Raw genomic sequence first — 26603 nt, forward strand, 5'->3', positions numbered from 1 at the left:
ATTAATGTGTGATTGTATTGACCTCCCGCAAAGTAGAATAAGACAAAAGACCTTAAAGAAAACAAATTAACTGAATTCTATGGTAACACAATACATTTTAAAATATCAGCATTGTAATAGCAATGCAAGCAATAGTTATTTTTTGACAATCTAATATAAGCTTACTTGAAAAATCTCCTTTCATGTTGTGAGTTATGTCTGTCTGCTGGCCACCTCTTCTTGCAACTTCTAGGATTCCCTACATGCTTTGCAGCTTCTCCTCTGTTGTTTACTTTTAATTTCTAAAGACTACATATCCCACAGTATTTCGCTGTGATTCCTGACTCCACCTCCTGAATATCCTACTCTCAGCACTTTTTAAATAAGAAGGCAGGCTCCGTGACATGTGTGACACAGCAGTGCATACTGACATAGCATAGTGAATATGTGTCACAGAATTCAAAGAAGTAAATGTGTGGGGAACGACTAGAAATACTTGAAATTCAATGTGGAAATCCTTATATGATTTTGAATTTTGACCATAGATATGCTTTAAGTAAATTATGCACACAATGTAACATTTTAAAGGATAATTATATTATTCAAATTGTTCTAAAAGCAGGAAGATTGAGTAATGAAGTACTGTGTATAAATAAATCCATGTATACATGTTTAATTAGCCATCCTTGTTTTAGATCAATCACTTTGTATTTGTAAAAAAAAAAAACATATTTAGCAATCCATTACCAGAGGAGGCATCATCCCACCATCAACCTATCTCCAACTCCATACCAGCTAAAATGTCAGTATGGTCGATGTGGTAGGGTCGACGCATTTCACATGAACCCCCATATTTCTTCAGGATCTTCAGGATAGACCTCACTTGTATCCACACTTGATAACAATACATTGTTTGAAAGTGAAAATAAGGAAAACATCAAATGAAAATCAATGACCAGAAAAGAATGTTCCCTAAAAATATATTATAGAAATCTACCAAAACAAAATAAGACAAACAAAACAAAAATAGATAACTTTTTTCTATAAAGTATAATTTTATTTTTTTTATTTGTACAATTTTTTTGTGAGGTTACATTTCTATAATATACTGTACATACATTTGGATGTATCAATCATGTTTTTATTACTATTATTATTAGTAGTAGTATTATACAGGATTTATATAGTGCCAACAGTTTGCACACTGCTTTAAAACATGAGGACAGACAGTACAGTTACAATACAGTTCAATACAGGAGGAATCAGAGGGCCCTACTCCTTAGAACTTACAATCCAGCAGGGAGGGTCAAGTGATTTAAAAGTTAATAACTGTGGGGGCTGAGCTGATGGAGAAAAAAAAGTACAGTTGTTAGGTGTAGAAAAGATAGGCTTCTCTGAAGAGGACAGTTTTCGGGGATTGTCTAAAAGCAAACAGAGTAGGAGATAATTGGACAGATTGAGGTAGAGGGTTCCATAGAATGGGAGAGGCTCTGGAAAGCAGGTGGTCTTGGGAGGAATGAAGGGAGCAATTAAGTTGGTATTTGGAGACTAGGCTAGTGATATAGCTGGGGACTGAGTTGTGGATGGCTTTGTAAGTTGTTGTTAGTACTTTGAATTTAATTTGTTGGGTGAGCAGAAGCCAGTGGAGGGATTGGCAGAGTGGAGTGGCAGATACGGAGCGGTTGGTAAGCAGCATTAATGAAGGACTGAAGGGGGTAGCCTATTTAAATTTAAGCTAATGAGAAGGGAGTTGCAGTTGTCAAGGTGAGAGATCAACTGGTACTGAACTAGAAGCTTTGTGGTGTCATTGGTTAGAAAGAGGCATATGTTGGAGATTTTATGGAGGTTGAGGCAACAAGATTTGGACAGTGATTGGACGTGGGGCCTAAAGGATAGAGTCCAGGATTACACCTAGAACCTTGGCATGCAGGCATGGGATGATAGTTGTGCCATTGATCTTGACAGAGAGATCAGGGGAAGGGGCATGTGGGGAGGAAAAATTATGAGCTTGGTTTTGGATAGATTGAGTTTGAGAAAGTGGTGTGACGTCCAGACTGATATGTCTGTTAGTAAATTAGTGATACGTGAAGAGATTGAGGGAGTAAGCTGAGGGGTATAGAGATAAATGTGGGTGTCATTGGCATAGAGGTGGTATTGAAAGCCATGGAAGGCTATCAGCTGACCCAGGGAGGAGATATAGATTGAAAATAGGAGAGGTCCAAGAACAGAACCTTGGGGGACTCCAAGAGAGAAAGGAAGAGAAGAGGAGGAAGTAGAATTATAGGTAACGCTTTTAATGTTTGTAAGAAAAAAAAAAAATTAATATGTTTTATGATTTATGATTACTGTTACAGGCATATATAGCCCCCTATATACAGTATTCGGTTTTCTCTTTGAAAGCTGTATTTGTAAGCACAGAGAAAACACCTGTAAGTACAAGAATTATGCCTCATTTACACTAGTGGTTGGAAGCAATAAAACCATGTTGTCCATGCTCCTCCTTTAGCTGCAAAGAAAATGGGGGCATGGATATATGTCACGGCCATGATGTTTTGTGTCAGGGTGCACCAAACATTATCCCTGCTCTCAAGTTCAGGGAGCAGTACTGAATGGGGGCCCCCTACAAATGCAGGCAATACACTCAGTTGCAGCATGCTAGTGTGAGGTTCATGGGGTTAAAGCAAATGGTGAGGAGGTGATACAAAGCCACCTATCTGCCTACTAAATGAGATCTGAAGGGTTAAATCGAATGGGACTCACTCTGCAGAGATTAAGGCTAGCCCTTATAGAATCCCCAAGCTTGTGTAATTTCCTGGGGTCCTGGTTAGAGTACCTACTACACCTGCGGTGGCAAGGCAAGTTGTTTTTCACAAGGTAGGACTTGCATAGTGGGCCCCAGTTTAGACAAGCATCAGATAAGCAGTGTTATCAGCCCATCCTGAGTTTGCCCTGCTAGACTACATTGCACTACATTACATCTCCCCTTTATGTTACGGAAATTAGCAGAGGGGGAGCTGCTCTGTAGTCCAGCAGAGGAGAATTCAGAGCTGACTGCATGCTTTGAATTGCAATGCAGCAAAATCTGCTATGATATTGCCTCAGCATGTTTGCACTAGTTCTGTAAATCCAAAGGTTCACCCTAATCTCTAACTCAAGTTCTTCAAGTAATACAAACCACAAAAGACGCTGCCAGGTTACTGCAAGGAAAGACTGAGAAAATACTGTGTATCCAAATGGGAAGAGAACCTGTGACAAACAACAAGACTAGTTTGAGGTCTGCACTACAAACACAACTAGAGATTCTGGTGGTAAGTAGGCATTTTTATTTTCGATTTTGAAAAAAATGTGTAAAAATTGCAGGCTCATGTGCCTATTAATACCAGTGAAAGATAGTTGTTTTTAAGTCAGGTTGCCCCATCAATGAAGAAATAGCCAGTTCATGCATCGCTAATGCTAATAGTGAAAATACAACATTGTCAAGTATTAGAACTCTGGCTAAAACCTGTGTTAGTTTTGGGTAGAATAAGGCAGAACTTGTTCTTTTGAAGGTTCTTGTTTGCTGTTTCTATTTAATTGGCAGGGATATCTCCCTCCACCCTAGGCATGGAATTTACAGCCAGGGCTCTGCTGGATCTTGAACATTTTGGTTCTTCTCTATGATCTCATTCTCCATACATTCCTATGAAGAGTCAGCAGGAATATATAGAGATTATACTTTAGAGAAATTACCTAGTATGTTCTGCTTGTAGCAATGCCCAATATATCTCATTGGCAGTGGGTCGGGTTGAGAATCTGCTTTCAAGGATCACAGACAACAGCGGGGAATCACACCGTGGCTTACTCCACCCAAAAAAAACAAAGCTGATTTGTACTTTAATTGCAGGGACATGGCTGGCAAAATAAATATTTGTTGTCCATGCCAACTGTTTTTGGAGTATATTATTGCCTTGAGCTTTAAAGACTTATATTAGTTACAGAACGCCTATTGATCTGGAGAAAAAATACAATGACCTTTTAAACTTGAATGGATTAAACATATATAGAAAACAGATGTACATGAGGAAGGATCATGGTACACAGTTGTTGTCTAAGTTAATTTACCAGCAAAACCAAATGACTGTGGTATAGCAGGAGGAACTAGCCAGCCACAGGGCCCGGTGCCCATTGTTTCAAAGCAATGTTGTGATGCTACCCTTGGCTGAATAATCACTGGAACATTTTTTCAGTTCAGACAACTTCCAGGAAAGCAACATGGCCTACATTAAAAGTTCACTCAATTCATAAGGTTGTCATTTATTTATGTATACTAGTACATTTAGGACATTTGCACATTTACAAAAATAATCACTAATCAGTGAGCAGAAGAGTATGAATGACTGAGATGATATGACTGCAATCTTAAATAAAAACACTACTGTAATGTAGCTTCATAATTATTATGTCTGTATATCAACAGAAAGTAAATTACAGATATTTGATGTGAAACATCAAACTGTAGCAACATAAAAATAAAAGGATATGTATATCAGCTGTGCTGCATGGATAACAAAATGCAACTAGAATGATTTCAGCTTTTATATATGGAACCTCCAGAGGATCAGTGCTCAGTAAAAGTAATGCTTGGTGTAACATAACTTTATCAGGGTGGAGCATGGAGGAATGAAGGAGAGCTTTAATTTGCCCCTATGTTAACTGTAAAATGGAAGGCAAAAATTCAGCTAGACTAACGCAGCACAAATGGTTCATTGAACTCCACAGGCAATCTGACTGTTGGTATACATGGGCAGTCACAGTACACTATGTGCCCAAAGCAAGTCAAAGGAAGCATGGGTACACACTGTGCTTTCATTTGACAGGAGCAAGATAAATTACAAATTACATTTTCTTTTGTTTTTTAAAAGACATATTCTGAAACACCAATCTGACTAAACTTTAAATGCTGTTAGTTAAATTTAGATTGATAGTATTTAGAGCACTAGGTGTATTAAACGGAATTGATTTTTTATTCCTTCAGGAATACATTCACAGTAAAGAAATATAGTTTAATTGATAGTTTTTCACCTTTTAGTCGGGTAAATATGTAATACTACAGATCAGTATTGTCAACCGTCAATATTTTTACTGCCAACCAGTAAGAAAACTGGCACTTTTCTCCTTCCAGTAAATGCCAGTTACAAGAAAAGGTTGGCAAAATATGGCTGGGATGCTGGCCAGGACTATCTGAGTGCCTGCTACAGTGTGTTCGGCAGTGTCAATGGGAGATGTGTCATAGGATGTCATGGTACAAAGGAGCCGAGTGGAGTAGCCGGAGCTGAGTGTGCAGGTCTGTAGGATGGGAGCAAGGCAGGCTGGGTGTGGGGCTGTCAGTGCTGTTTGACTGGTCATGGAGAGAGACTGTCACTGTGACTCAGGAGGGGACATGTCATGTCGGTGAGATGTTATCATCATCTGTGCTCCTGCACACTGCTGTCAGTGTCCATATGAATGTCAATTTCAGGTGTGTGTACCTGCCCATTCTAATTTCTTGCCCTCCTGAGTCCTGTCCCTGAGCTACTTACTTACTTACTTACTATATCGAAAATAATATAATAAATATGTTTTTTTGCCTTAATATCTACCTTAACTCACATCGCTAATTGCATATTGTACTTGTTTGTAGCCTAAAAACTGAAATTTGTTCATGTCAGTAAATTTCAATCTGGTGGGCTGGCAACAGATGCCATTTTTATTTTCAATTTTGGCGTGGGTTCCCTTTAAAATTCATACCAGCCTTTTTTAAACTAGCATTTGTTTGTTTACATTCGGCTAACAGTGGGGAATCCCACTGACAGCAGATGAGTCTTGGTTGTTAGGAACGAGGTGGTTGGCTGCCTGCTTTTTACCGATCAGCGATGTTCTGAACGAAAACAGATGACGAAGATACTACTGTATTTTTTAGTAATCTGTTGCATTACCTTTTAAATAGTGACATTAAGAAACCATATTATTTAAACTATGAGTGTATAAATTCAGCAAAGTATAATACGCATAGTATATTCTACTGCACTGCATGTATTGTACAATGCATTGGTACATTGTTATTTAAAAGTTTAGGACTTAACCAACACTAATATCACTTTAATTTTACATTTTATTTGGTAACAATTGACTTTTGGGCAGAGTAAATGTATTAAAAAACATACATACTTTAACAAAATGAAAACAAAATCACATAATCTGCTCACTAAAATCTACTTTGTAAAGGCCTCATTAAGCAAATTGAACTACACTGATTGAAAATTGAATTATGCCTTTGACTAGGCACATTTAATGAATAAGCAATCTGTATGTTTGTAGGAAATTCCAGGGTTATAGTCCCAGAAGACTGTCCTCGTGTCAAACTGTGTTATAGAAACGACTGCGCAAGCCACAAAATAATTCCGATACTGTATCCCTGTAAGGCCAGTTAATATTAAATAAAGAGAAGAACAATACGATCTTTATATTATTGCTTTATTTGAACAATTTAATTATGCTTGTTACCATTTACAATAGCTTTTTATTCTTCAGTTATCATTTACACATCATACTTATGCAAAAGAAAAAAACAGTGGTAGAGAATACAAAAAGTAAATGTATTGTATTGCGGCACCAAGCTAAAAAGTCTAAAGGCAAAAACTTACAGGTATGTGACACCTTTAGTTAAAGTAAATTCAGTGGTGCCCATGCAACTACAATAAAGTCCATGATTCCTTTAGGCCATCAGCAGTTTGTTTTTACTGTATGAGTAGTTTTGGATTGTTAAAGCAGAGTTCCACCCAAAAATGGAACTTCCGCTCATCTGATTCCCCTCCACCCTCTGGTGCCACATTTGGCACCTTTTGGGGGGGGGGGATACCTGTTTTTGACATGTATCCTGTCCCCACTTCCGAGAGACCAGACCTCAGTGATCTATGTCAGCAGCTCGGTCCCCCTCCTTCTCCCTCCTTTTCTGCCACCCAGTGAAAGAGCACAGCGCACTTCGCACATGCGCAGTAGGGGCCCGAAAAGGCTACACTGTCGGGTTCCCTTAGTAGCAATGGCCGTGGCAGCACTCGACCAACCGATCCGGAGATCACCTGCGGTGCCGACATTGCTGGACTCTAGGACAGGTAAGTGTCCTAATGTTAAAAGTCAGCAGCTACAGTATGTGTAGCTGCTGACTTTTCATTTGTAAAGGGACAGGCAGACCTCCTCTTTAACTGCTCTCTAAAAAATACAAAAAAACAAAAAGCAAAAAATGTAGTAGTTGAGGTGGGAGGAACAAACATCACAAGATACTGGTAGTTTAGAAAAAAATTTTAAATTTACTTTTATATGTTCTTTTATTGTTCATATTTCAAAGAAGACTACTCAACAAACTTTATTTTAGAAACAAAGTATAGACAATTTCATTGGTTCAAGGGTATCACTGATATATTTCCTGCAGACTTATCTTATGATTAGGGATAAGTGAATCTGCCTGGGTTTGACTTGCTACAGTTTTTTACCTATTGAGTTCGGTTCCACTATAAGGTTCTCTGACCAGTCATCGACTAACTAGTAGAATACTAACTTTCCACCAATAACTTTTCTTTTTTTTATAACAATTTAAGGTTGGGGGAGATTTTAATCTTTTTACAGTATGAACTCACTGACATGTTTTAGCAGGAATGACCTAGGGTAATTTTTTCATTATTTTCCTCAGCAGCAGTTTTTAGAATCAGAGAAATGCAGGACTCAACAGTATGGGTATATCAAAATCCTTTAGGGGGAGGGTGATGTATGTCTTAAGGGCAGCCTGGGGGCACACTAATAAGAACCACCCACAAAGTGCACCATTATGCTCACAGTTATTAAGGCAACTCACTCTCTTTGAACATTAAGGTAAAAAAACTTCTGTGTGCAGTTCCCACCCCACACCCCTTATACTTGCCTGAGCCCAATCTTGATCCAGTGATGGGCTCAAGAGCAGCGACTATCTCACTCCTCACAGGGTCAGAAACAGCAGTGGGAGCTATTGGCTCCATTTGCTGTCAACCACAGCCAGTGAGGAGGGAGCAGACACGAGCCAAGCGTGTCTATTGATACACAGCGTGTGGTTGGGGAGTGAGCCCACATAAGTGCCCCCATAGCAAGCAGCTTGCTATGGGGGCACTCAACAGGGGGAGGAGATAGGAAGAGGAGGATCAGGGCTGCTTTGTGCAAAAACATTGTGCAGAACAGGTAAGTATAACTGGCTTGTTATTTCTAAAAAAATGATTATGAAGCCTTTAGAATTTCTTTAAGGCGTGCAGCCTGGGCATCTTCAAAGCCATGCTGCAGTTTACTTTTCATCCTAGCCCATTTGATCAGTGAAAAGAGGAGAGAACCAGGATGACTGATTTTGGCAACATTATTGGCCAAACTAAGCCCTGCCCACTGGAATTCAGAGAATGTCAGAGAATAAAGAGAACCCACTAGGTTCCAGGGAGAGGTGATTTGGGTGGCATCGACACTCATAGGATATTTTGCAGCCACAGTCCACAGGTGATTCACTTAGAGGATTTGCCAGGAGAGGGAGACCAGAAGTGCCCTGATATTGCATCCTATTGTTAGGGCCCAACACATTGTACTATATAAGGCAAAAATACTGAGATAAATAGTAGGTATAATGCACATAGTAAAGCCCCATACACACTATCACATTTTCTGCTGATTTTTGTCTTCAGATTTACCAAAACCATGTAGTGCAAGGACCTGCCTGATTGCATACAAATGTAAACTCCTAAGGTTTTACCTCATATTAGATGGTTTTGGTAAATCCGAAGGAAAAAATCTGCAGAAAATCTTATAGTGTGTATGGGGCTTCAGACTTGTAGCAAAGATAAAGCAAAGCTGGATGTAAATGATCTCCTATAATTCAGCAGTGATATCTGACCAGTGGCGGTGCGCCATAAAGGGTGCAGGAGCGCTGCTCCCTCTCCTGTCACCACTCTCACCATAGATAGATTAATGCATTGCATGAATCTATCTATGGTCGCCGCTGCCGCCCCCCCATATTTAGGTGTCCAGCCCCTTGTCAGACACCGGGCACCTGGATTACAGCAGCTGGTTTTTCTTTGGAAGCGCCTGATTAGAGCCTTAGGCTCTGATAGGCTTTCAAAATGGTAAACAGCGGGTGCAATGTTGTGCGTTCACTGTTTACTCAGTGTTGTGTTAGGAAAGTGAATAAATCACTTTCCTAACACTGACTCGCCTCTCAGCCAATCAGGTGCTTGGGTCTGGTTACCTGTCACCTGATTGGCTGAAACAACAGGCGCTGTGATTGGATGCCAGAGACATCGAGGAGCGTGGATGTGGAGGACGCCACTGTGACCCACTGCGAGGCAGGTAAGTCCCGACTCCTGGGCGAAACACACTGGCAGCATTTTATGGGGCACAGTAGCAGCAATTGATGGGCACACTGGTAGAAATTGATGGGGCACAATAGCGGCAATTGATGGGGAACAGAAGCAGCAAGTGATGGGCACACTGGCAGCAATTGATGGACATAGTGATCAATTTCCTCTAAACCAAGAAAAAACACTGCGCTAACCAAATGTGCAGGATAAAGCTGCTACCACACTAAAAATTTATATTTTAGCAAAAAAATGTGCAAATGTTGAAGGAAAGAAGTAGCGCTAAACCCTTATATTGAAACAAAATTGTAAACAATTAAGTAACCATGTATAAAAACTACATAGACTTTACAAAAAATGTTTTGGTGAATAAGTAAACACCAAATCAATGTGCTCGTGTGTACAAAACAAATAATGAGAAAGTGCAAATATAGAGTCTCTAAATATCCAGAAAAATATTCCAGTCCCACGTGAAGATGACACTTCAAATATGCCGTCAGGTCCCCAAAAAGATAAACATGCGACCACCCATGTGATGATACCGCCACCTTAACAGATGTAGGCTTACCAGATGGTTATGACCCAAGAGAATATATATTCTGAGGGTCTTGCAAGCTTTCTATTGATCTTGGACACTCGGATTTTATGATAGTTGTTGTCAACTCAGCATCATCCCATATAGTTCATCACCAGGACATGAAAAGAAACCCTCCAAATAGTGTAAAACCTTATCATCAAGTCCCTTTGTCACCTGCCTATGCTAAAATTGGCATCACACTGTGCATAGCATCTCACAACAGTCACTGCATTTATTTTAATATATTCATTCACTTTCGATCTTAGTTTATTTTCTAATTTTTGAGTTGAGGCAGAACACCTTTGTTTCAAGCCATATCTTAAAAACTAATTTGTTGTCTCAGCATGTTTGCAGTGATTGCTATGATTTCATGACATTGTAGTATACCACTTTCTGCATATCTTAAAGAATTTCTCCAGTGTATCATTGTTTTTACAGTTATTGCGCATATGCCTCTTATGCTTATTTGTTAATTTATCTTTTAATATTCTAATGCAAATGAGTCTTGCACCTTGGATGACTACTGGAACCACTACTACAACTGTTTTCCTTGGCATAACTGTGGTCACCTGGTCATATCACACATCCCATTTCCCTTACTTTTGACACAGAAATATTTATCCAATGTAAACTTTGAATTATTGTCCACAAATAATACATTTATGACTTATTTATGGTAGTTTAGCATTGCAATAAAGCAGGGCTAGTTTATGAAAAGGTGATTCCTTGTTGTATGAACCAAATATTCATTTATATAAACACAATTTCAAGAAAAAAAAGCTTCTGATCTGGCCATCTCTAGTTACAGGCGCATATAATAAGCACAGGCAGTTTTGTGTTTAATACTTGAGGAGTGTTTTAGAGAGGCTGTAAGAACTAAATTTTCCCACACATATGGTGTGAATGCTTTATTGCATATATAATATACAATAGTTTAGGGATCCTAATAAAACAAGTTATTGGTTTTCCAATTAAGCTCACATCATAAATAGATTTAATGAACCAATCTTTAATACATTTACATGAGTTAGGAGAGCTATACAAACCCCTGATTTAGGCTTACAGGTGAGAACTTTGGGGAAAAAAAGCAAACAATTTTCTTAATTAAATCCCAAACTTCTTGTCTGTAGCTCAAAGTTCATGGATCTTTTTCTTGAACTTTACTAAAGTAGATTCTGCATGTAATATTTTTGGCGGTGCAAACACATATTTTGGATATTTTAAAATGTAGTTTTACTTTTCTAGACAATAGAATAACATTGTTATAATGGAGAAAAGCATAACAATACAACAGCAACAGAACTGCTAAATATAAGGACAATGATGACCTTCAGTTAACAAGTAATAGGATAGTAAAATACCATGTAAAGGAAAAAAAACAATATATTAAAACAACACCAGAGAAAATGGGTTACTATAAAAGCAGAAATAAAAACTGAAAAGGGGTTTCATTTTGGGGGGTGATATTTCCAAGGCATGAAGAGAGTTTACTGCTTACATCCCTGCAAAGTGGTGGAAGCTTATTTTTGCAGTTCCATTTGTAAATGCCGGTAAATAAATAGCCATCAGATGGCCATTGCACCTGTAATACCTGTGAACAAAGTCATCCTAGGGCAGTTGGTTTATAGACACTGAGTATGGAGCAGATTTAAACACCTCTGTACCTTTGCAAATATGAACCCTTCCTTTCCTCTTACAAAAAAAGAAAGGGGAGGAAAGAGGAACTAATGAATGAACGAGTAATTCATTAGTTCCTGATCACAGTACAGATCATGGCAGTAGCAGATGCGAGTAAAGTTTTTTTTAACCCTTTAACCCCCCTCCCTTCTATACTGCTGACCTCCATAAGGTCTCTTCAGTAACCATTATATTAACCCTTAACCTCCTTTATTCTGCACATCTATACTTTAAACCTCTTATCTCAATTCTTCCACTGTATTTGACCTGTACATTAACTCCTTTACCACCTTACCCCACTGTGCATGTGGATGATCTGTATGCTCTGTGTCTAGTACATTACTAGTACATGTTTCTTCATTTCAAAAACTTTGCTGTGAAAAATGTGATCACCTACGGGTATCAAAATTTTAAAAAAATAAGTAATTTAGGGAATTTACACCCTGTCCTGTCCACAGAAAAGGAGACAGTTTTTTTTAAGATTTTTGTTTTATTTTCCTATATATGTACAAGATACACACACACACACACACACACACACACACATATATATATATATATATATATATATATATATATATATATATATAGTTACACATTGTATAGTGTTTTTTAACTACCACCAAATTAATACATACCTTCTGATTTCCTGACAGAGCAAAGCTCCAATTCATTGTAGTCTGAGCTTGCACAGAGCATTTAGGCACTGTGATTGAACACTTACGCCGCATACACAGGACCGGACTTTCCAGCAGAAAAGGTCCGACGGGCTTCCCGGCGGATTGTCAATGGAGTTACGATGGACTTCCGAACGAAAAGATTTGCCCACACACGAATGGACTAAAGTCCATTTGAAAGTCTGTTAGTTTTGAACGTGGTGACGTACGATGGGACTAGAAAAGGAAGTTCAATAACCAGTAGGCAATAACTGCCCTAGCGTCGTATTTGGTCCATCGGACCAGCATACAGACGAACGGTTTTCCCGATAGGAATTGAGTCAGTCGGACAAATTTGAAACTATTCTATTGTTCTATTGTTCTATTTCTTGGTCCGTCTGAATTTTTTAAAGAAAAACGATCGGACTATCCCACACACGATCCGACTATCCGACGGAATTATTCCATTGGACCTATTCTGCCGGAAAATCCAGTCGTGTGGACGTGGTATTAGCCCCCCTTGCCTGCATAGTTATTACTTTACTATTAGTTATCATTAGGTTAAAAAAGGGACAAGACCATCTAGTTCAGCCAACAAAATATACATTTAAAAATAAATAAATAGAAAACCTCTATATACAGAGTACTTCCCCACAATTGCTCACAGTTGATCCAGAAGAAGGCAAAAAGAAAACCTATAAAGCATGATCCGATTTTCTCCAGTGAGGGAAAATTAAATTCCTTCCTGATTCCCCAGAAGGCAAATAGATATTTCCTGGATCAGTTAACCCTTGTATAGTTACCTGTACATATTAGTATCCAGTTATATCTTGTGTATTTAGCAATGCATCCAGCTCTTTTTAAAAACAATCTACTGAGCTGGCCAGAACTTGTTCTTGAGGGAGTCTAGTCCATATTTCACGGTTCTTCCTGTGAAGAAGCCTTTCTATATGTGGAGATTAAATCTCTTTTCCTCCTTGTGTAGAGTTCCCCTATTGTCCTTTGTAATGGCCTTAAGTAAAAAACTCTACACCAAGTTCACTGTATGGATCACTTATGTATTCATACATGGTGATCATCATATCCCCTTTAATCTTCTCTTCTTAAGAAGGAAACAAATACAGTTCAGATAATTTTTCCTAATAGCTGAGCTCCTCCATGCCTCTTATCAGTTTGGTCACGAGAGTTAGAGAGGGAGAGCTGTGCATGATGTCATAAGTCTAGGCGTTTTTCCAAACAAGAAACAGGAAGTGGTTGTATAAGGTATTTACAGGCAGAAAAAAATGTTTTGCTATCCAAAGTTAAAACAACAAGGACAGAAGATTTAATAGATGAAAAGTTGAAAAAATTACTGAAGGTCCACTTTAAGATAAAAAGCCTTCTGTGTACAGCAGGCCTCTCAGCCCCCCTCACACCTACCTGAGGTCCTTCCCTGTCAAGCGATGTCCACAAGTGTCTCAGCCATCTGAGATTCTCCCACTTGATTGGCTGCCACTGCTGTCAATCAACGCCAGGTGGCAAATCAGGGGAGAGAGGGGTGGGGCCCGATCAGGGCACCGTGTCTTAATGGACACAGGGAACTGTGATTCGTCTTGGGTGATTCCATAGGGAAACAGGAGGGAGGGGCCAGGATCACAGAAGAGGAACCCAAGAAGAGGAGGATCTGGGCTACTCTATGCAAATCCACTGCAACAGAGCAGGTAAGTATATCATGCTTGTTATTTTTATAGGAAAAAAAAACAAGACTTTACAATCACTTTAACTTGTATAATCAGAAGTTCAAATTTTAGCCTTGCTATATAAAAATTAAAAATAAATAACCCCTCCGGAGAACTTCAAGTGAATTTTGGCTGAAATATGCGTGCCTCCTAATTTAGATGCTCACTTTTTTGCTTTATGATGGATAGAGAGTGATTGATGGCTTCTTGAGATTTTTTTTTTAACATGTCAGAATTGAAAAACATACTACTATGTGACATAATCTAATGATGATGGAGGAATGAATTGTAGCAAATATATAAATTGCTTAATTTATTCTTCCACCAAGTACCACTAGGTATGATAATACCAGAGATAATGAAATGTTTTATGTCATCATACTATGCCTTCCTTATTGTTTGTAATACAGGAGGACAAATGAACCATTTAGAGACACATTAAATGGAAAAAACAAAGCTAAACTCATAATGAATAAAGTATACAATTGAAGTTTAAATTCAAGTAATAAGGGTCCTTTCACATGGGGCGGATCAGTGCTGATCCTCCCCGTGGATATCCGCTTGCTCAGTGGGGATCGCCGGAGCGACTTCCGCTGAGCAGGAAGAGGACAGGTCCGTCTCTGCACACTGCGCAGGGATGGACCTGTCACAATGCCACTCTCCCCTATGGGAGATCGGGTGATGACGGACCGCAGTATCCGTCGTCACCCGGTCCGATCCGATGACGGATGGAAAAATAGCTTTTTCCTCTGTCACACTTTTTCAGATCGGAGTGGGTCGGATGTCAGCGGACATGTCACCGCTGACATGCGACGCTCCATAGAGCTCTATGGAGCATCTATTCAGGTCCGCCTGAAAAACTGACAGGCGGATCTAAACGGATCGGTAGTGTGAAAGGGGCCTAAGACTGAGACAAGTACTCCAGAAAAGAACAACAAAACTGTTTTACAGAGACACTTATAGAGAAGAGTATCCTTGTACCATGTAGGGTAAACTGAGACAGAGTTGATAGCATGAGAGGTGTATCAATACAAATCATTAGGGCCAGGACAAGGAAGGGGGCAGAAGGGACTGGTGCCCTGGATACAACTTTATTATGTAGAGGGAGAGGCACAGTATCTTCCTTGCCTCCCCTTCAAATCCTTCAGCTCTAACTTTTCCAGATGAGCATTCCTGCTTACAGCAGGTGAAGAAAGTGGCTGCAGGCAGCACAGAGAGCAGAGTGAGCAGTAAGGACAGGTCCCTGCAGCTGGGACCATGCCTTGACAGATCTCCTCCTCTTCTGCACTGGGAAAGAGGACTACTATGTGTGAATAACTCTGGATGTATCTGCTCATTCTATTAACTTCATCGAGTGCAAGGAGGGGGGCAGATGCCTGCACTCTTTTTGGCCAGGCTCTGTTACTGGAGGTGGGAGGGTAGGGGTCTGTATTTGGGTTCCCTATGACCAGGGGTCTCCTGTAACTGGAGGGGAGTTCCTGTATTCCTAAATAAGGGGTTCTCCTTCTGAATGGGTGCCTCCTTCTACTGGAAGGAGGAAAAGAGGGTTCCTGTACTTGTCTGTATTCCTGGGTGGGAGGAAGGGTCTCCCTCTGATCGCCATCCATAATCCTCTCTCAATATTTCCTCTGTACATGTGTGTAAGTGTGTGTTTCATCTTGACCCTGTACAAGCTGCTGTTAGCTCCTACCACTACTCCTTCTGGCAGTGGGGTACAGCTTAACATTTTTGCCATGGGCACCAGATGACCTTGTCTGGACACTGCAGATTGGGTGCTATAATTTGCAGTGATAAGATTAAGTTGTTAAATGAGCTTGATATCACCAGTTAACCACTTCCGCCCTGGAGGATTTTACCCCCTTCCTGACCAGAGCACTTTTTGCGATTCGGCACTGCGTTGCTTTAACTGGCAATTGCGCTGTGGTGTGACATTGTACCCAAACAAAATTTACGTCATTTTTTCCCCACAAATAGAGCTTTCTTTTGGTGGTATTTGATCGCCTCTGTGATTTTTATTTTTTGCGCTATAAACAAAAAAGAACGACAATTGTGAAAAAAACACAAATGGGGGTTATTTACTAAAGGGAAATCCACTTTGCACTGCAATTGCACTTGAAACTGCATTGAAAGTGCGCTTGGAAGTAAAGTCGTTGTAGATCCGAGGGAGGCATGCAAGGAAAATTAAAAACAGCATTTTAGCTTGCACATGATTGGAGGATAAAATCAGCAGAGCTTCCACTCATTTCAGATATACCCCTTAGATTTAGAGCAACTGCACTTCCAAGTGCACTTTCAATATAATAAATGTATATTGATTGGTTTGCGCAACATTTATAGCGTCTACAAAATAGGAGATAGTTTTATGGCATTTTTTTTTACATTTTTTTTTATTAGTAATGGTGGCGATCTGCAATTTTTCTGGACTGCAATATGGCGGTGGACACATCGGACATTTTTTACACTGTTTTGGGACCATTGTTATTTATATAACCACTAAGGGGCAGTGAAGGGGTTAAGTGTGTCCTAGGGAGTGACTTTAACTGTTAGGGAGCTGGACTTCATCACACAGGACAGTGATTATAGCACTTGATGAGAGCTCCGACCACTTTGCATATTATTTTATATTTACTGGGATTCTATACTTTCCAAATATGCTGCAGAAATCTCCCTCCACTAAGTCTGGATTCATCCATTTTAACTGTGGGTAACTGAAGCTTCTGCCTGTTCACTTCCTGGATTTCCACTGTTCAATGCTGCGGGAAACAAAGAATTAAGCTGGAAAGGTGACAAGTTCTTTTTTCATATGCCTGAAGTTTTAACATTGATAATTTCAGCCAATGGTGACACCACAGTATCACTATGGTGACATTGAACTACTCTGATGACAGGATGGACAACAAAATATTAAATTTTTTTTAAAAAAGAAACAAAAAGTTATAAAAAGTTATTTTTTTTATTTACATACTGTCCCCAGTCAGTATCCCTGATCACCAACACATCAGTCATATGATGCAGTTGTACTGCACTGGTGACAGTATGTAAAAAAAAAAAAAAAATTGTGAAAGAAACGACAACTTCTAAAAACTTGCCATTCCTCTTACTAAATATCTGCCCGGTCATGTGTACAGTTAGGTGCACATGACAGGATCAGAACCAGACCTGGTTGGATGCTTTGAGTATCAGTGTTCCCCGGAGCCAATCAGTGGGTGCGTCTGGCCCCGCTGAGGAGTCTGGGGAAGGGTAATTAAGAGGCTGAAGTCACGTGTTCGTGGTTTGTTCGTGAGGTCAGAGCTGCCTGCTCCTGAATCTGGACTGGGGTAGCTCTGCGAGGGGTCCCGGTCACGGGAGCATGTGCCGCTCCACAACATGGTCACTTTGACTAGCCCCATTAGACCGGCATGGTCTGGGGCAAGGTTCCCGAGTCTCGGAACCGACTGGTCCAAGGCGCAGTAAAAGAGGGAGGATTCAAGGCGCCCGAGTGTGCTCTCAACTTGGAGGGGCGCCACAGCTCGTGTAAGTGATCGGGGGAGGACTCTTCGAAGGAGGGCCAACAAGCTGGCATCCCAAGAAGTGCCTAGTTGCTGGGTTGTCAAGGACACTAATGAATCCACGCTTTTCCAGTACTGCCAAGGAGACAGAGAACGTTCCAGGTACTGAGGAAAGGTTCCTGTTCACTTTCGGTGCAAATTTATTCAAGGTCAGAGACTTTGCAAGTTCTGGATTAAGGTGCTGACTGCCATAATCTCTGGCTAGAGATTTGTTGAGCTTTGAAGCACCCAGCTGTGAGTGGCTACTCCCTGGGTTGCATTAGAGACTTTCTAATGATTAGCAGTTCAAGGTGCCTGAGTTTCTTCACCCTTGCCCTCTGTTCCCATACAAGACTGTGTTTGTTTCAACCTGTAGGTTGAACGAAAAAAACAACTGACTGATCTCCACATCAACACAAGTGATGTTGTTGTAGGGCTCTCTCCCGCTGAGACATTGTATTCTGAAAGGGAGACCCCCCCCCCCCTGCTCCAGCCAGAATATGCTGAATAGTTCTTTGGATGCAAGAGCTGATCTGATGCTGGTTTACCAGCATGTCCATTTGACATAAGCCATATGGCTGTACACACAGACCAAAAATCGGGCAGTTCCTGCTAAATCAGCCGATTTGCATCTTATGCGTATCAGGATTTACACACTCCAAGGAGAAACCAATGCACTTCTGTGTACTGTAGCCATTGGGACATTGGGTCTGTGCCCCTGTTCAGAAGATTTCACCTCACTTTCTGTCCCTGTAACAATTGGATTTTAAACAGTTTGGGTTGTCCTGGAAAACTAGGATTGGTGATAAAGCATCAGTGGAGACATGTTTTCCCATAATAACTCATACAGGAGTAAATTTCCCTTCCTATGGGGTAGATTTGCTCTCACTTCCTGTTGTCTCCCTACGTTTGTAAGTATGAGTCATATGTAAGTAAGATATATGTAACTCAGGGACTGCCTGTGTACTGGAGAATAGTATTTGCAACTAATGCAACGTACACACGATCAAATTGTCCGGCGTACTTAGTCTGCCGGACCGCATTTCACTGGACAATCCGATCATGTGTGGGCTTCAGCTGACTTTTCCAGCGTAAAGTCTGGCGGACTTAGAAAGTAGTTTTGCAGCCCAATCTTTTCACTGGACTTGGGTTTCAGCGGACAATACGTTTGTGAGTATGCTAGTCCGGCGGACTAAGAATGACGCATGCTCAGAAGCACGAAAAGGAAGCTATTGGCTACTGGCTATTGAACTTCCTTTTTTTAGTCATGTCTTATGTGCTGTACGTCATCGCGCTAGCAATCGCCGGACTTTCCGCAAATGAGTATGTCTACTCTCCATGGCTTCAAAACGGTCAGCTGGACAAACAAGCTTAACCGAACGCACTGAAGAACAGGCAGACCTATGAAGAACGACCTGAAAAACAGGAACGAGCACCAGAGGACCAGAAGCGCCTGAGAACAGGTATGAACTGATCCACACTCACTGAAGAGCAGATACAAACCTCACGGGCAGACTGCACCGCAGAAAACAAACAAATTAAGCTGAAGTCTGAAAAGCGCAAATTGTCTCTAACCAAACTTCTACTAACGCGAAATTAGCAGAAGGAGCCCAAAGGGCGCTGTGCTGGGTCTTGGACTTCCTTTTTCTAGTCCCGTCGTACATGCTGTACGTCATCACGCTAGCAAATGCCAGACTTTCTGTGTGTCCGTGTGTGGCCAAGTCCATTCAGTAGAAAGTCCGCTGGACTATCCGCCGGATTGTTTGCCGGACTAAGTACGCCGGACAATTCGATCGTGTGTATGCGGCATAAGAATTCTCCAGTGATCCCTGATATGAAGCTAGAGTCAGACAGTAAGCAATCCCTTCATCCAATCCAAATGCTGTCAAGAGAAAATGGTAGAAGCATTCTGCATATTTTAATTTATGCACCGTTTTCCAGTAAAACAGGGAGTAGCGAAGATTCTTGCTGCCAAATACCACTTGCACCTAAAAAACAGGAACCTGGTTTGAGCATTTTGAATAATTCATCCTGCTTCTCCTCTGCCCTGGAAATAAGCATGTTTCATGTCACAATGACACTAGCAGAGGGCCCTATCATCTATCTTACCATCATCTAAAATAAATAAGCTACTTAGTCCCAGATGTCGTTTGTGTAGTGAGTGTACAAGAACATACACACTACAGAGGATTTTGAGGTTTGGTAACAGTTGGGGTTGATTTACTAAAGTAAAATAGGCTGTTCACTTTGCAAAAGAAGTTGTCTTTGCAGGAGCCTTTTCACCACTGCTTAGTAAATGTTGTACTAAAAAACTGCATTTTTGCTTGCACATGATTTTATGATGAAAGTCAGTATAAATTCACCTCATTCACTAAGCTCTAGGGATAATTCCCTTGCAAAGTGCATCTTCTTTTGCAAAATTATTAATTTATTTGCATTTAGTAAATCAACCCACTGTGTCAGGGTCATGTTTTTATTGAGCCAAGACTACCATCAGGTGTATGTGAACATCGGTACTGTAACTTTCTAATAATGAGACTGAAACAAGGACTGTCTTTTGCACATTTGCCTTACTTCTCTGAATTGGGCCTTACTACCTATATCCTAGAAAACATGTCCTTTGTTACATTTTGCAGAGCATACTACCGTAGCCCCTCATTGTGTGTTGTAAGGGTGTCCCTTGAAAAAAAACTAAGTTTTCCTCCTGTTTAGTGTCCTTGTAATAACCCATATGGGTTTATGATTTGTAGAAAATTAACAAAATTCATGACTTGCTGAGTTATTTCATTGTACTATTTTACCTGGGTTTTCTGTAGATGAATTATTTACTACTATTGCTGAATTTATTGCTAGCAAATATTGTAATAACTATGAAAAATATTTCTATAATGGAATACCAAAAAGAGTTATTGAACAGAATAATTTTCATTCCTAGTTTCTATGAGAATTAAGTTTTACTCAATTATTTATGCACCTTTTTGGCAGAATTCATAGGGCACAATAAGTACTATATTTTATAAATGAACCACTAAAGTTCATTGTGTTTATTACCCATGTTCTAGAATCTTATGATGAATTTAGATTTGTTTTACTGGTTAAGATTGTTTAATATTGTATTCCCCTGCTGATGGTTCTAAGAGAGCATTTTTTCCAGTAAAGCAAAGGTGCATTGCTAATGTTATATGCATTTCAATATACAAAGACCTTTTGCAGTCAGTCATGTTGTCATTGGATTTAAAAGCTTGTTTATCTTAGTCTCTGTTGGAAAACAAGGGCTTTGCGCCAAATAAAAAATGAAAACCAAGTTTACTGGCTAATCATCAAGTTCAGACAGCCAGAAATTTCCCCAAAGAAATTATTTTTTGCAGATTTTTGGACAACTTTAAAAAATGCATGTCAAAGCATGTGCAATTATTGAGAATATTAAATATTTTAATACGCTAATGGATCACCATTAAAGAACTGGAAGAATAAATCGATGCAGATGAATGACTTTTTCTGACCTTTTGGAATAACCAACAAAGTAGGAGAATTACATAAATCTTTGTCATATAAACTTCTGCATTATTTTTGAGTTTAGCAGTGCCCAGAATGTACAGTAATTATTACTTATTTTTTTGTCTCAGACTTCTTTTTCAAAACCTACCCAAGGCTTATATTGTCATATGTTCAAACTTGAATTGTTGCGTTTATTGTGAGGGCATTCTCTGTATTTAAAACAGTTTTTTAAACTGTCTGAAACTTTTCAACAGCTTTAAAAGTATACATGACTATTATCTTCTGTTTCTGATTAATGTTTTATTCCAAACACGTCATATGGCTTTCTCTAGGAGATGTGGTTGAAATGCCTTTTAATGTTCACTCAATTAAATAGTCATTGTCTTGAAATAGACATATAGGAGACACTATGCATAAATAGTGTTCCAGGGATAACTAAAAATGTGGGCAAAATGCCATATAATTAGAAAATTACACTACTAGGTCTTTATGGTTAAAAATAATGCTGCAGATATTCTTATATTTCCAGTGCAAAGAAAAAACACATTATTATTTTTTTTTAAATTCTTTATTTAAGTAAGGAATACGGTGATACAGAAACCTCAGTAACATTGTAAGTAATGCAGTTCACCCCCACATGGTAGACCACGTATACAAACTTCACAGTAAAGAAGATAATATAACATAACATATATTTGCAGACAAGACAGTGGGCCTCAAGGCCAAGGAGGTATCTGCATTGTGCACATTTTTGACGGTGTACACCATTTTTTTCCTAGATGAAAAGAGAGGTGGCTGTGACCCTGGGGTCAAGCAGAAAAGAGAAGCCAGAGAAGTAAAAAATAAAGAATATGGGGGGGGAGGTGGGGGGGCCGTCATCCAGTCCCTCCATCAGTGACCATGGAGATATCTCAGGTGTCTCCACTCCCAAGGTAGTTCGATCATAAGCTCTGCATGTTCGTCTGAGTAACCGAATCTGAAATCCTTGGGAGACAATATGAGCAATTGGTAGGACATCTAAACTGTATGTCGTAAGGCCATTCTGCCCCTCAGTTTTGGCAATCGCATGATCGACTGGGCGAGCCGTGGGGGTTTTTGGGCCCACAGGAAGGTAACGAAGGCTCGGTTCACCGCCCTAAGGAAAGATGTTGGAATATGGGTGGGGAGGGCCTGTAGATGGTATAGCAACCAGGTTTCAGGGCTGGGCTCAGTCCTTCCTTCTCTGAGATGCTAATTGTCAGCTCCCACCTCTCTCCACAGTTACCCAGCTGTTGATGATCCTGCTCGTCAGCCCTGCCTACTTAAGCCATCCAGTCCAGAGGAGCTCTGCCTTTGCCTTTGCCTTGGTCACATCACAAGAAACTATCTCCTGCGTTCCTGTTTAAAGACTGGCTTTGCTGACATCCCTTCTGGCTCCAGATCCTGCTTGCTGTTCCACTACTTCGATCAATAACTTCTGCCTGGCTGACTATACGTTCCAGTTACTGAACTTTGGCTATGTTTTGACTAAGTTTGTTCTTTTTTACTTTTATTATTAAACAATTGTGATTTAACTGTCCTTTTGGTTCTGATTTCATGGTTTCTGATACCGGGGCATGATGTTCGCTTTAACTATGCTACAGCGTCCGAACCATGAGAACAGATCTTGCTGCCAAGACTGTAGGTCTTTATTAATGGCTGTCAAAAGGGGTGGAAAATTGAGGGGGAAAACATCCTCCATCTTACTGGGCAGAAAAATGCCCAGGTATTTGATGGAGGTCTCTGCCCATTTGAAAGGGAAGTCTGCCTGGAGTAACATATTGAGAGATGCCAGCATGGATACGTTGAGCGCCTCTGATTTCTGGTAGTTAATCTTGAAAAAGGATAGTGCCCCATACTTCTTCAATTCCTCCAGCAGGTTTGGAATGGATATCAGGGGGTTGGTTACAAAGAATAGAAGGCAGAGAGGTAGCTGTTGACGTTTACTTGGGCTGACAGGTGAGTAGATGGTATCCAGTTTATCATTCAGATTCCTAACCCCACATGATGAAGGGTCTCTAACAAAAAGGGCCAGTGCACCCTATCAAATACCTTCTTAGCATTGGTTGAGAGTAACAGCATGGAAATCCCCCATGTCTGAGCTGCATAGATCAGGTTAATCGCCTTCGTCGTGTTGTCACGTGCTTCCCTTGAGGGCACAAATCAAAACTGGTCCGAGTGAACCAGTTGCGGAATCAACTCCATTAAGCGCATTGAGAGGATTTTGGTGAAGATTTTAAGATCCACATTTAGGAGGGATATCAGCCGATAATTGTAGGGGATCTTTGCCCTCCTTTGGGAGCACCGTAATAAAAGCCTGCAAAGTATCCACAGGGGGGAGCACTCCTTCTCCAGCATCATTATATGCAGCTGTAAAATATGGGGTCAATTGATCCCAAAAAGCCTTATAATATAGGTGGGAGTATCCATCTAGGCCCGGTGCCCTGTCATTTTGCATTCAGGCTATCGCCAGAGTGACCTCGTCCCCCGAGATAGGCATGTCTAGAGTTGTCAACAGCTCGTCGGACAGACAGGACAGGCCCGACTTTTGAATGTATTCCCATATTGTATCCCATATATCACGTTCTGAAGACATCTCCCTTACAGAACTTTGACGCAGCAAGTTGTACAAACAGGTGTAGTATTTTCGGAACAAGTCAGCGATCTCCTCTGTAATATGAACCTTGATATTATTGTCACCCAGGAGTTCGGGGATAAATGCTCAAGCCTGTTGTGTTCTCAGAGCCGTTGCTAATATTTTTATGCAATTGTTGCTGTGTTTGTAGAATGTACGTTTACATTTAGCGATAACTGTCTTGACCCTGAGTAGGCCAGGAATCTCAGCTGAGTTCTCAGGATAGTAAGGTCCACCAAAGCCTGGGCTGCTAGAGATTTTTTATGAGTGGCCTCCAAGGCTCTGATTTTGTCCAATAGGTTGTGGGTTTGCTGGGTTCTAGCCTTCTTGAGACGGGATCCAATCATGATCAAGATGCCTTTGATATAGCTCCTGTGAGCTTCCCAAACCATCAGGGGAGCACTATCGGAGTTCACATTAGAAAAGAATAAGTTTCTTATTTCCCTGAACACTTCTTCCATAATTTCAGGGGTCTGGATAGAGGAGACCAAGTCTTGGAGTGCCCCAGTGGCTCAGGATTTAAGTCACCAATGGGGTTCAGCCCTACATAGGGAAGGTGATTGGATACAGCAGGGAGCAAGACCTCCCTGTCCCAACCCCTATGCTAAAACACTTAAACTTGGGGTATAGAAACCCATATGAGCAGCATTAGGTGGACCTACAATAAGACCCCCAATGCTAATCCAATGGCATGTGCTGTTGGGAGGCAGGGAATAACCCCCTCTTGAGAAGCAAGACATAGCAAAACCAGGTATGCAGCTTATCCATTTCTAAAGAATTGACAACATTGCCCCCTATCAGGACACCTCCCCCCAGAACCCTTCACATACAGATTAAAACCATCCAGCCCAGCTCAGATGTCAATGGGGGGGCAAGGGAAATAATTGTTCAAAAGTGCAATTCTTATAAGGATGGTATGCCTGAGATTGACACTAGAGCAAAAAAGAAAAAAAAAAGAAAAACTCTGTATTGATATCATTCCAGGGAGGGGTATCTGGATAGCAGGCGAGACGGGATGGATGGCTGCACCAGAAAGCAATATGCCCCCGACCCACAGACTTTTTTTTTTGCTATATAAATGAAAAAAGATCAACAATTTTGAAAATAAAAAAACAATATTTTCGAATGGACACAATGGTCGCAGGACTGCACCATTGTGCACCCAAGGGGAGCGCTATTATGCATGTGCAGGTATGTGATTGGGTCTGTATATGCCACCCATCTGCAGTAAAATTACTGTAGGCAACTAGGCAAGTGGTTAAACCTCAAAGCAGAGCACCTGTCTATGTGTAAACAGCTCTCACTGCCACTTATGAAACATTTACACTACACTACTTACACTACCGACATACCATATCTAGCCTGTTTAATTATTGTTATGTGTATGGATAGCAATGGCAGATCTTTTCACATTTATAAGTTTTATTTTATTTTAGTGTTAGAATTTTCAGATGCCTAGAGAGATATTTTTCTCATATTATTCTATCGACTAAAAACTGTTAAAATAAGGCCATATTCATTTTTCAGTAATATCTAGTTGGATTGACGTCTAATGCTTTCTATTCTACTAACCACAGGAATGCCTAATTGCTGCAACCTGTCTTGTTTCTGTTTTTACAGGTGACTGTTGTTTCTTCTCTATCATGCCATGTAATGGATCTGTAAAGGATTAAATATAGAACAGTGTGATTTTTACTGTTCCTTGGCATGCATCAGTTTAAAATGCACCTTGATATGTTAATAGAATGTTGTATAATGCATGAAGAATAAGTTACTGCAGATGTGACCTATAGTAATTGCTGTGTTATAACGATAGGAATGTAGGTAGTTCATTTGCAAATCTACAGAAGATTATTAAAAAATCATGCAGATTAGGCAAAAAAAAAAAAAATATATATAGTTATATATATATAATAGTTTCAGAGGACTTGCTCAAATGGTAGCTCTTTGACAGGAAGGCAACATAAAATGAAGTATCTTAAAGGGGTCAATTTTATTGTTAGCATGAAGCAAAATAAAAAGTCCTACCCTCTTTAGAAAGTGTCCATGCAAGGTTTTGTGTGAGTCCATGCTGTAGGCTTTCACTCAACCCGTCCTAGTATTGAATCCTTCAAGTGTTTATCACACAGAACAACAGCAAAACAACGCACACATTCAGGGGAATTCACAAAAACTAGTACTAAATTTTAACAAAAACTGTGGAGTAATTAGCCCCAGAATCGTGTATACAGACATATGTGTAAAACTGACAGAACTGACAGTAAAAAATAAAATTGAAATATCTAGTAGTAAAATAGTTGCAAACTAGATTTGAGAAAATGTAAAATATAAGAAACATGTGTTTTCAAAAGTGTGATAGAAACAAATTAATATAAATTAACAATTATTAAAAGCCAACCTGTACATATTTATATTTCAAACTTTCAATATTCACTTTGTTAATACTGTATTAATCCAGTAAGGTCTCATTCACATTGGCAAACTGATCCATACACCCATGTAGGATGCACAGGTGTTCCATGCTACCTTGTACAGTACAGGCAGCCTGTTCACATTAATGACAGACAGGCTACTGCATGGACCTGTACCGATCTCCAAATGCATCTTTGACTGTACATCAATGTGGGACTGATGCACAATACATTAATATATAGATATAAATTACTTGATTGTACATGAGATGTGATTTTAATAATCTTGGATATAACAAGTAAGAAGTCCCCTGTTCTGATGAACTGCCAAACAGCTAAAGGTCGGTCAAAACCTGTACTTAGACCAAACCTTAAGCACACCCCTAATAATATTATGCACTAAAGAAATGCAGGCAGTGCTTGCAGAGTGAAGCCCGGGATATGTCTAGGGTGTCCACTGTGAGGAGTGTTGAGGTAAGTGACCCTTGCATTGAAGATCAGACTTTTCCCTTACCTATTCGTGATTAGTA

The sequence above is a fragment of the Lithobates pipiens genome, unplaced genomic scaffold, assembly GCF_037356315.1.
Source record: "Lithobates pipiens isolate NorthernLeopardFrog02 unplaced genomic scaffold, aLitPip1_a1.2 Scaffold_13, whole genome shotgun sequence".
NCBI lineage: Eukaryota > Metazoa > Chordata > Amphibia > Anura > Ranidae > Lithobates > Lithobates pipiens.